Source organism: Tupaia chinensis, unplaced genomic scaffold, assembly GCF_000334495.1.
Source record: "Tupaia chinensis unplaced genomic scaffold, TupChi_1.0 Scaffold000644_1, whole genome shotgun sequence".
NCBI classification, from domain to species: domain Eukaryota; kingdom Metazoa; phylum Chordata; class Mammalia; order Scandentia; family Tupaiidae; genus Tupaia; species Tupaia belangeri.
This window is the reverse complement of record NW_006160165.1, coordinates 1,311,822-1,323,133: the sequence shown is the minus strand read 5'-3', so window position 1 is coordinate 1,323,133 and position 11,312 is coordinate 1,311,822. Positions and strand designations below refer to the sequence as shown.

The 11,312-nt window shown below is 44.1% G+C and overlaps 1 pseudogene; it reads left to right on the top strand.

The window, feature by feature from the left end:
* The first annotated feature begins 9,393 nt into the window (after positions 1–9,393).
* Positions 9,394–10,787, top strand: LOC102493187 (histone-binding protein RBBP4 pseudogene; annotated as a pseudogene).
* Positions 10,788–11,312: the final 525 nt, after the last annotated feature.

Sequence of the window (11,312 nt, the reverse complement as noted above, 5' to 3'; positions counted from 1 at the left end):
GGGGGGGGTGATTTCTCGCTTTCTGTCTCTCTGTCTCTCTCTGTCTGTCTGGCGAGCACACGTGCCCTACAGCAAAAACCTCTCAAAAAAAAAAAATCCCATGTATACTTAAACATCACACATTGGCAAGAAGCCAAATGCATTCTTGATACTTGCAGCTTGATTCTGAAACCCCCAAACATTTAGCAACTGTCTTTATTTTGGAGGGAACTTGTCACTGTGCAAAGTGCCTGGAATTAAGCCACCCACTCCCAGAAGTTGGCTGAGAACAATTCACCAAACGAGATGCTTTCTCTGTCTGGTGTCTCTTCACGCTAGTAGGTGTGTCTCTGTAAACCTTGTCTTGCACTTACCTCCTCCCCTCTGTAAACCTGGCCAGGGGAGTTTCCGGTGATGGAATGCTGACTCAGCGTGACTCTGGAGGTTAACAGCAATTGTTCCGGACAGGGAAAGCCCCAGTCACATCCCATCGAGCAGAGACAGAAGGGCTGCTACAAAGCCATCGCCTACCCTTCTTTGTTAAAGTACATAAATGCTTTACCCACAATTTCCACAAAACCAGGAAGAGCAAGATCATTTTCATTTCGTTCTGTTTTGAAATCCCGTGGTGAGATGTGTGATCGAGTGGCTAGTCATGGCGATTCCAGAAGGTCCTCCCTGCTAGTCTGCTTGGACAAGATGACAAACAAACTCAGCACTCAACCAATGGAGTTCTGGTGCCACAATTCACCCCCAGCCTCGGCCAGCTCCAGCTCACAGGCAACTTCCTCAAAATCAAACACGCATTCATTAATATCTTCCAACCAGAAGTGATTTGCAATCCCTTCTCCTCCATTCTCCTCTCTGGATTTTGGGCTCTCACACACACATGCCCAGTGTGAGTTTCAAGCAGCCAGGTCCAGGATTTGAATCGCAGTCAGCCATGTGGGAGTTCAGAGCCTCAACCACTATGCTACCCTCTGAGCCCATGGTGGTGATTTTTAAACAAATCTATACATTCTCAGAATTCTTTCCAGTAAGAGGGGGAGGCTAGGCCTCTCCTTAAATCTGGGCTATTTTTTAATTCTTTTTTTGGAGAGGTTTTTGCTATAGGGCGCGTGAACTCGCCAGTCAGAGAGAGACAGACAGACAGAAAGCAGGAAATCCCCCCCCAGGGGGGATGGCCATGCCACAAACCCTTCTTCTCCATTCTCCTCTCAGGATCTTGGGCACGCACGCACATGTGCCCGGCGTGAGTTTAAGCCACTGGGTCTGGGACTCGAACTGCGGTCGACTACGTGGGAGTCCAGCAACATAGCCATTACGCTAACTGCTGGTCCTAAATCTGGGCTATTTTAATGACTTCACTGACAGGCAGTAGAATGAAGCCAAGCTTCTGAAGCCATGTGTGAAAAGGCCCTATAACACCCGCCCCCGTCTTTTGGGTCAATTGCAATCAGAACACAGAGCAGCCCCAAGGCCGCCACGTTGTAAAGAAGCCCAGGTCATATAAAGAGCCCACATACGGCTTGGTGATGGCTCAGCTGAGGTTGAGCTCAGCCACCAGGGAGCAGCAGCTCCAGCTATGGGAGAAAAGGCACTATAGAAGGCTCCAGACTGGCCATTGAGCTCTCCCCCTTCTGCCTCGGAGGCTCCTCAGCTGAGCCCCAGGCTCTGTAGAAAGAGATACCATTTCCACTGCCACATGATTGAATTCCTGATCTGCAGAATTTTTAAGCTTAACAAAATGGTTATGTTACACCATGAGGTTTCAGGATGACTTTTTTTTTTAATGCAACAGTAAGAAAGGAAAAAAAAAATTTGTTTCCTTTTACTACAGACTTTTAGATGGAGAAAGATAAAGAGAAATGTATTCTTTTTTTTTTTTTTTTTGGAGAGGGTTTTTTCTATAGGGCCGCTCACCAGACAGACAGAGAGACAGAAAGCGAGAAATCACCCCCCCAGGGGGGATGGTCACGCCGCAATCCCTTCTCCTCCATTCTCCTCTCGGGATCTTGGGCACGAACGCACACGTGCCCGGCATGAGTTTTAAGCCACTGAGTCTGAGACGCAAACCGCAGTCGACTACGTGGGAGTCCAGCGACATAGCCATTACGCTAACTGCTGGTTCCCAAGGGAAATGTATTCTTAATCTCTTTTATCTTTACTTGAGGTCAACTAAATCCAAAATACTGTATTTAACTTGAAAAGAGAAATGAACCAAAACCTGGTTTAGAACTTTAACTTTCTGCAGCACAGATTCTTTGAAGAACAAATATAAGGCAATCCCAAGAGATTTTGCTTTTGAAACTGTCCTGAGATTTTTCAAAACCTGATAAACACTTACTTAGAGGGGGAACCAGCAGTTAACGTAATGGCTATGTCGCTGGACTCCCACGTAGTCGACCGCGGTTCGCGTCCCGGACCCGGTGGCTTAAAACTCACGCCGGGTGCCTGTGCATGTGTGGCCAAGATCCCGAGAGGAGAATGGAGGAGAAGGGATTGCAGCGTGGCCATCCCCTCTTGGGGGTGATTTCTCGCTTTCTGTCTCTATGTCTCTCTCTGTCTGTCTGGTAAGCGCACGCACCCTATAGCAAAAAACCTCTCAAAAAAACCCAAACAAACAAACAAAAAAAAAACCACTTACTTGGAGGTACAGTTCCCAAACAAATATCTAGACAATTCATTACACATATATGACACATTTTTCTGCAAAGAAAATTTCTTCATTAAGAAGTGCAAATGCTTTAATACTAAACATACTTTGCATACTAAAAAAATCTTTTAAAAGTATTCAAAAATAAAAGTAAACGAGGTGCTTCTCTGCTCTGAAGTACAACATAGCTGGCTTCCTCCATGGTGTAAACATCATTTTGTCTAATGCTCAGATGAACAGCCAGGTGGGATGAGGGCTTGCGTCAGTCTGAAGGTTCCTTGGCAGTCACTGGGATCGCCTGATGACAATTCGGAAAGCACAGACACATTCAGAAATGCGAGAAACTGGGGCATCATGTGAAGTGTTTTATTAGCTTCCTAGGGCTACTATAACAAATAACCTCAGAGTTAAGAGGAAATAAGAAAATGAAATAACTACAGAAATGGATTGCCCTGCAGTTATGGAGGCCAAGAATCCTAGAGCCAGGATCATCAGGGCGGTGCCCCTCTGCCTTTCCCAGTTGCTGGTGGTCCCAGAAGTCCCTGGAATTCCCTGACCCGGTGCCCCATCGCTCTGCTCTTTCTCTGTCTTTCCACGGCGGTCCCTCTGTGTGTGTGTGTCTGTGTCTTCTTCCCTCGTCTTAGAAGAACACCTGTCATGTTGGAATAAGGACCCCTCCAGTGAGGTATAACCTCATCTTAACTTGGTCCGAAAAGACTCTACTCTATACAAGGATGTATTCACAGGATGCCAGGCTTAGAACTTTAATGTGTCTTTTTGGGGGACAGGACTCAATTCAGCAGTGCCCTAAGCAATGATCTAAACAAAAGGTTGTGGTCATGGGGAGGAGGCAGTAATGAACCAGAGGACGTCCCTTCTGCCACTTCCTGTGCAGTCTGAGACCTAGATTGAAGCACTGAGCAGCTGTGAAGCTGTACATGGTGGTTTCCCTCTCCAGCCTCAGAGAACTGGTACGGGGAGATTGGTTGAGACAGGCATCCCCTAGAATGGCAATAGGGCTTTGCTTTCTCAGAAATTCTGAAATCTAAGCCCTATCCCAGACCAGCTGAGCCAGGATTTGCACAATGTACCAAGTCTCTAGATAACTGGGTGCACATTAAAGTTTGAGGAGCATTTAGCAAAGTCCCCAAGGGCATAATAATTGGCTGATAAAACATTGACTCTCTCTACTTATAAACACCACAAAAGCAAATAAAATAGTTGGGCTTACATTTAATAACTATGGACTGAAATGCAAGTGAAGAGAGATGAAAGCAAGCTACTCTTAAACTAACTACCCTGTCAGATGGTGGTGCAGTGGTAAAACATGACACTCCATGAGGCTGACCTCATGGGAAGATTCCAAGTTCATTTCTGAAGTCCTCCCTGAAATACCAGGCACATGCATGCCCATGATCCAGGGCTGGCTGGGGCTAGGGGTGGATTGCAGCATCAGGATCCTATGGAAGTTCTGTCTCTCTGTCTGTTTCTTTGTCTCTTTCACTGTGGAAGTAATAAATCAAATCTTCTGTTTGTTTGTGGCAATAGGGCTTTGCTTTCTCAGAAATTCTGAAATCTAAGCCCTATCCCAGACCAGCTGAGCCAGGATTTGCACAATGTACCAAGTCTCTAGATAACTGGGTGCACATTAAAGTTTGAGGAGCATTTAGCAAAGTCCCCAAGGGCATAATAATTGGCTGATAAAACATTGACTCTCTCTACTTATAAACACCACAAAAGCAAATAAAATAGTTGGGCTTACATTTAATAACTATGGACTGAAATGCAAGTGAAGAGAGATGAAAGCAAGCTACTCTTAAACTAACTACCCTGTCAGATGGTGGTGCAGTGGTAAAACATGACACTCCATGAGGCTGACCTCATGGGAAGATTCCAAGTTCATTTCTGAAGTCCTCCCTGAAATACCAGGCACATGCATGCCCATGATCCAGGGCTGGCTGGGGCTAGGGGTGGATTGCAGCATCAGGATCCTATGGAAGTTCTGTCTCTCTGTCTGTTTCTTTGTCTCTTTCACTGTGGAAGTAATAAATCAAATCTTCTGTTTGTTTGCTTTTAGAAAAAAGGCAAGGAGTTTCCAACCTCACCCTCCAGACCCAATAAAAAGCAAGACAGGACAGGCAAATCTCAGGCCCTCTCAGAAGCCATGTACATCTAAGCTATTCTCTGCCCCTTTTGCAAGGCATGCAAGCATGCCCTGCAATTTTCACTTTTTTGCTTTAAAAACTTTTTTTGTTTGTTTTTGTCTTTGTCTTTTTCCCCCTTTTTTCCTTTCCTTTTCCTTTTTCTTTGACCTTACTTTCTTACTTTGCTGCTCATTGTCCACACACTGAGCGTCTAGACAGGTCGAGGTGTACAGTAGCCAAACATCTGAATATTTTCAAAGTCAGAGAAATCCTCAACCCCCACTGAAAGTGCTGTACACGGGAAGAAACTCCTCTTCATGCATATATACTCAAATCCCTTTCTGTGGATACCACGTTGCAAAACATTGTAGAGGAGAGAAAGTGGCACAGACGTCCCTCACAGTAAAGGGAAGCACACAAACTTACAGTTGCAGAAACCTCCAACAAATTAGCCAAAAGTGAATATACCACCAGATGAGTAAAAATCAGAGAAGAGACTGCAGAGTGAGCAGTAGGGAGAAGGACAGTGTTGCAGAGAAAACGCAATTAATCTCTTCCTGCATGCCTCAACCCAGGTGCACCCATTCTCTAGAAACTGGGGTTTTTTTGCAATATCCAGTTCCCTGGATGAAAGTACAGATTGCTTGGTGAGTGTCAAGGAAATGGAACTGCATTTGAATCAAAAGGTGATTGAGATCACCTCTTACTGCCTGCCTCTGAATGCTCAGATTTAACTCCAAGAAATTAGGAAGAAATGTATAATCTACCAGATGACCCGAAACTACCAAAGAGGCACAAGAAACATGAGAAACCAAGAAAATATCTCTCCCCCCAAGGGAAAAGAACCACTCCTCATCATCCACAGACAGTGCAATGGAACTTATGGAAATGTCAGATAAAGAATTCAGAATATTCATAGTGCAAAACTAATCGAGATGCAAGAGAAGACAATGAACTCCAGAAGATACAAGAGAAAAGAGACAATGAATTTCAGGAGACGAGGAAGTCCTTCCAAAATTTGAAAGAAGAAATAAACACCATAAAAAAACATCAAACAGAACCGTTAGAGAGGAAGACTTTAATGCAGGAAATAAAAACCTCCCTCGAAAGTATTAAAAACAGATTAGATCATGCAGAAGATCAAATATCAGATGTAGAAGACAAAACTGCTGACCTAGAAAATATCACCAAAAAGACTGAGAAAAAAAGAAAGAAAGGAGAGTAATATATGAGAAATACTAGGTACCCTTAAACACCCAAACATCTGGATAACTGGCATTGCGAAAGGTGAAGGGCATTGATAATCTATTCCATGAAATCCTAGAAGAAAACTTTCCAAACATAAAGAGGCATTCGAATATCTAGACCCAAGAAATACAAAAGACCCCAAATAGAATCAATCCAAGAAGATCTTCTCCAAGGCACATCACAACCAGATTGGCCAAAACCTCAGACAAAGACGAGATACTAAATCTGGCAAGAGAGAAATGTCAAATTACTTTCGAAGGATATCTCATCAGGCTAATAGCAGACCTTTCATCAGAAACAATGCAAGCAAGGAAAAATGGGACTGCTTTTCTTGAAATTAAAAAAGTCACATAAAACAAACAAACAAACAAACAAACAAACAAAAACATACCTACTTAAATGACTGAAGTTTGCTATATAGCCTCAGCTACGTGCTACTTGTAGTATATTCATTCTACTCACTGAGTTTTACGCCTAAAGTCAGACATGTGTTCCTAGATATGTTTATATCAGCAGCATTTACTACTGAAAGTGTCTAGTTTAATTATGACCCTTTTTGAATCAATAAAATGTGAAAAAAAATAAAAACACAGAAAGCAGCTGTAGATACCAGAGACAGTGTGGGAAGAGAGAGGGAAATGGCAAAGGGCGAGAGGGAGGGAATCAAGGAGAGGGAGGAAGCAAAATATAAAAGAATCAGGAAATGGAAAATTATTTGTTGAAGATAACGTGTATGATAATATCTTTGGTTGAGCCAATATACAGTGAATTTTAGATGGGAAAACTCATATTGTATGCTGCAATAATATACAGTGAATGAATGTAAAATAAATAAATTTAAAATTTAAAAATTGTTACCCAGACTAGTCAGGAAATAGCAAACATCTTTAAAACCCCAGTTACTAAATAAGAAGCAAGTTTTTCTCTAGCAGCAAATGATCAATTGGCCATGTAATAAGGACTAGTTTTCATCTCTGCTAGCTACACCCAGGATCCCCCAAATCTCTGTGTACATGCTAGACATGAACAGATTCTCTTCATCATTTCCTCGAAGCCAGATTCAAAATGAACACAATGCTACTTTACCGTGTCTTGAGTCATGTTATGGGCTAGGAGTCCTCTTTCTCCAGGTGCGGTCTCGAGGCCATCACACGCAGCTGACCAGTCCTTGCCCATGTCCACATCTCTGTCTAAGCCTCCTAGTTACACACTATAGGAGAGGGGAGCAATGTGGGGGTGGGGGCAGCCCTGAGTCCAAGTTTAATTGTAGCAGAGTCTGAATACGGCAAGAATCAAATCAATAAACGCTTTACTACAGTGGAAAAAGGGCAAGGAATGGCAGACAGTGGCACAGCAGTAAAGCATGGTGCTCTACCAGGCAATCCAACATGGGAAGGTTCCTGGTTCAAGTCCGGAGTCTTCCTGAGAACACTGAGCACACACTTGCCCATGATCCAGAACTGGCTGAGGCTAGGGGTGGGTTGAGGCGCTGACATCTAGTAGGGGTGCTATCTTTTTCTCTCGCTTTCTCTCTCTCTTTCTCTGTCACTCATGGAAGAAATAAACTTTCAGTAAATCTACAACAACAACAACAAAACATTGAAATTTAAACAGCAAACCAGAAAAAAATACATACATTAAAAAAATCTAACTCCCACATCCAAAGAGAAATGGGCCAAGAAGTAATAGGATGGTGATGAGACAGTAACTTCTGTAATGCTTTGAGCATCCAGATTTCATTTTATTTAAGGAAAGTTTGCTCCAATCTACTAGCGAAAAGGAATCCAGAGAAGGGAAATAGCTCAGATGCACACTTTTAAAGATCTTGGTATCTGAAAACAACAAGAAAACTAATAACAACAACCAAAAAAGGACAAAAAAAAAAGTGAGTTCAGAGATTATTAGTGTGAAATTCTTATGGGAATTTAAAAAAGGTGTTTCAGTGCAAAAACACAAAAACAAAAACAGAAAGCTTGGAAGTCATTGCTCCTCCGAGAATAAGGACAAAAACAAGCTTAGCGAAGTGAAGGGCAAGGGCTTTTCCTAGGTCATCACAGAACCTGGGCCAGAGAAAACCGGAGACGAGTGAATACAGAGAATCCCATCAGCTCACCGGAGGCGGAATGCTTCGGAGCCAGAACAGGTAGGAACGCTGAAATGCTACCTTTGATGAATTACGGGAGGCTGAGTGCAGACTTCAGAGTTCAAAACTGGGAGCCAGTCTAAAGGGGAGGAGGCCACATTCTCATGCTTTTTACCTCCAGGATGCCCATCAGGGTCTCATGGTGAAAATGGGAGGAAAAAAAATCCCCTTATGTTTGCTGGACAGGAAGGAGGTGGAAAAGAACATTGTAAGACATGCCTAGTGTATTCCTTACAACACAGCCCAGCCAGGGAAAAGATGACCAAAGCCGTTCTCAACTTAGGAAAAATAATTATGCGAATCCTGTCCTCTCCAACCTGCCAGTGTTACCTGAGAGGGAAAAAAATTTCTGAAAAACCTTGTGAAGAGCATAGCCCATGGGCACAGGCTCTCTACACACTGAGACCTAGGATTACAGAATGATTTCCTGATCCCACAGTTTATCACCAAATCACCTGGGCTCCTGCAGCGTTATAGGAGATTCTGGCTAAAAGAAGGGCAAGCACGAGCCCCAACTGAAGGAGTTCCTAGGGAAAGCACAGAGGGAGGCAGACATAAAGCCACTAGAGGAGGTCTAAACCTCTGACCCCTAGAGTAATAACAAATAGGAAATGCAGCCAAACTCTTAGCCCGATAAGCAGGACGTCTCAGCAAAGGCTTATGTGCCCGGATTCCCAGTACCCAACATAACGTGTCGGTCTTGAACAAGAAATTACAAGGCACGTCATAAGACAAGACAAAGTGTCACCTGAAGAGACAATGCAGAATCAGAGGCAAACTCAGATATGGCAGACATTTTCGAATTACATCAAGAATTTTACATTCTTATGAATAAAATGCAAAGGACTCTAATAAACAAACTATACAGCATGTAAAAACAAATGGGTAATATAAAAAGAGAAAAAAAGAAGAAGGATTTTTAAAATGCAGCCAAAGGGACCCCCACATGGCTTCTGTCCATCACTGCTGGCGAAGTCAGCACCAATGCTCGGGCTGTTTGTCCTTGCACTCTCTGTCAGTGCCCACCCTCTCCAGGGCCTCCCTGCTCTGCTCCCTACTCCCCTACACTCGCTGCTCTGGCCTCCTCTCGGTCCCATTGAACTTCCGCGCAGGCTGTCTCTGGATGCCGGTTGCTGCTGGCCCAAAGGGCAACCTCTGACCACGCAGTGGAAGAACGTGTGATCAATGAGGAGTGCAAAATAGGAAAAGAGGACACTCCCTTTCTTTAGCACGTGATGATGACCCATGCTCTGGAGTGGCCCAGCCCAGCTGCACAGTGGCTTCCTGATGTAACCAGACCAGGAGGAAACTATTTCAATATTCATCAACTTGTCCTGGGGGCACACACCTCCGGTGAACGAACCATCTCATGATAACCAGCGTGCAGCTCCCGAACGAGCTGCACGGCTTGGTGTGTCACACTATGACAGCGAGAAAGGAGACTTTGGAGGGTTCGGTTTCGTTAGTGGAAAAATTGAAATAGAAATCAAGATCAACCATGGAGAATGAACAGGGCTGTTTATGTGCCCCAGAACACTGGCATCTTTGCAACGAAGACTCCTTCAGTGATATTGTTTGTGACTACGTAAAACATCCTCCTAAGCCAGACCTTTCTGGAGAGTACAGCCCAGACTTGCATCTCCATGGACACCAGAAGGAAGGCTATGGGCTTTCTCGGAACCCAGATCTTAGTGGGCACTTAGATCTGGGCCTCCAATGACCATGCCATGTGGCCGCGGGACCTCAGTGCCATTCCAGAGGAAGGAAGAGAGGCGCATGCAAAGACCATCTTCATAGGGCAGTGCTGGAAGGTGTTCCCGGTGTCTACCATGAATCCCTGTTTGAATCAGTTGCTGCTGATCAGAAACTGGTGATATGGGATACTTGTTCAAACAATACTCCCACACCAGGCCACTCCATTGATGCTCACGCTGCTGAAGTGAACTGCCTCTCATTCAGTCCTTGCAGTGAGTTCATCCTGGCCACAGGATCAGCTGGCCAGACTGTGTCCTTGTGGGATCCGAGAAATCCGAAACTGAAGTTGCATTCCTTTGACTCGCAGAAGGATGATGTATTCCAGGTTCCGTGGTCACCTCACAATGAGACGACTTCGGCTTCCAGCAGTACTGATCACAGACTGAATGTCTGGGCTTTAAGTAAACTGGAGAGGAACAGTCCCCAGGAGATGCAAAGGATGGGCCACCAGAGTTGCTGTTTGTTCATGGTGGTCACACTGCCAAGATATCCAATTTCTTGTGGAATCCCAAGGAGCCTCGGGTAATTTGTTCTATAACAGACTACAGTATCATGCAACTCTGGCAGATGGCAGAGAGCGTTTATAATGATGAAGACCGTGAAGGAAGTGTGGTCCCAGAGGACAGGGATCCTCGATGTGTCTGCACGTCTTGTGATTTTAGACTCCCCCCTTTTCCCTCTCCACACTCCAACTGCTTCATCAACACTGGCTTTTGGGTGTACATTAGATTATCCCTCTCTACTAGGCATTACCAACAATGCTCTTAGCCCAAACAGTGTTTTCCAAATACAAACTGGGGGGCATAATTTAGCAAAGCCATACTTGTATTTACATTTTCTCAGGAATTTTCTAGTAAGAAACCCAGGCCTAAAGTAACCACAGAAAAGGGAATATCATGTGCGATCATTTTTCTTCTGATGCTGTATCCTTAAGTTTTTCAGACTCATTTAAGTAAATGCTACAGTGAGTAAGGAATAGAGCCAAGTGAGGTGGATGCCTGAGCCATGAAGTGTAAGTACTGCAAGATGCCGTTTTTATTCAGGAAAGAGGGGAGATTCAAGTCCTATAGATTCCTAGTCTTGTAAAGATGTATGTTTTTACCTGACAGCTGTACTACAGACAATCGGGTTGAGAAGAATGAGTAGATAGCTCATGTTTGTTTTTGAAATTAAATTAATCCTTGATAAGAGTTGCTCCCCCCACCCCGTCCCTGAGGAGTTAACCCTTGACCGCTATTTTGATAACATTTCCATTCACCAGCAGGCCTGTTACTCTCCTTGACTGACTGACTATGTAAGACCTTATAATGGAATAAATTGCTTTTTCACAAAAACTGGGGAGGTAATCCCAATAGGTATAATACATACTAATGGGACTATCAGAAAA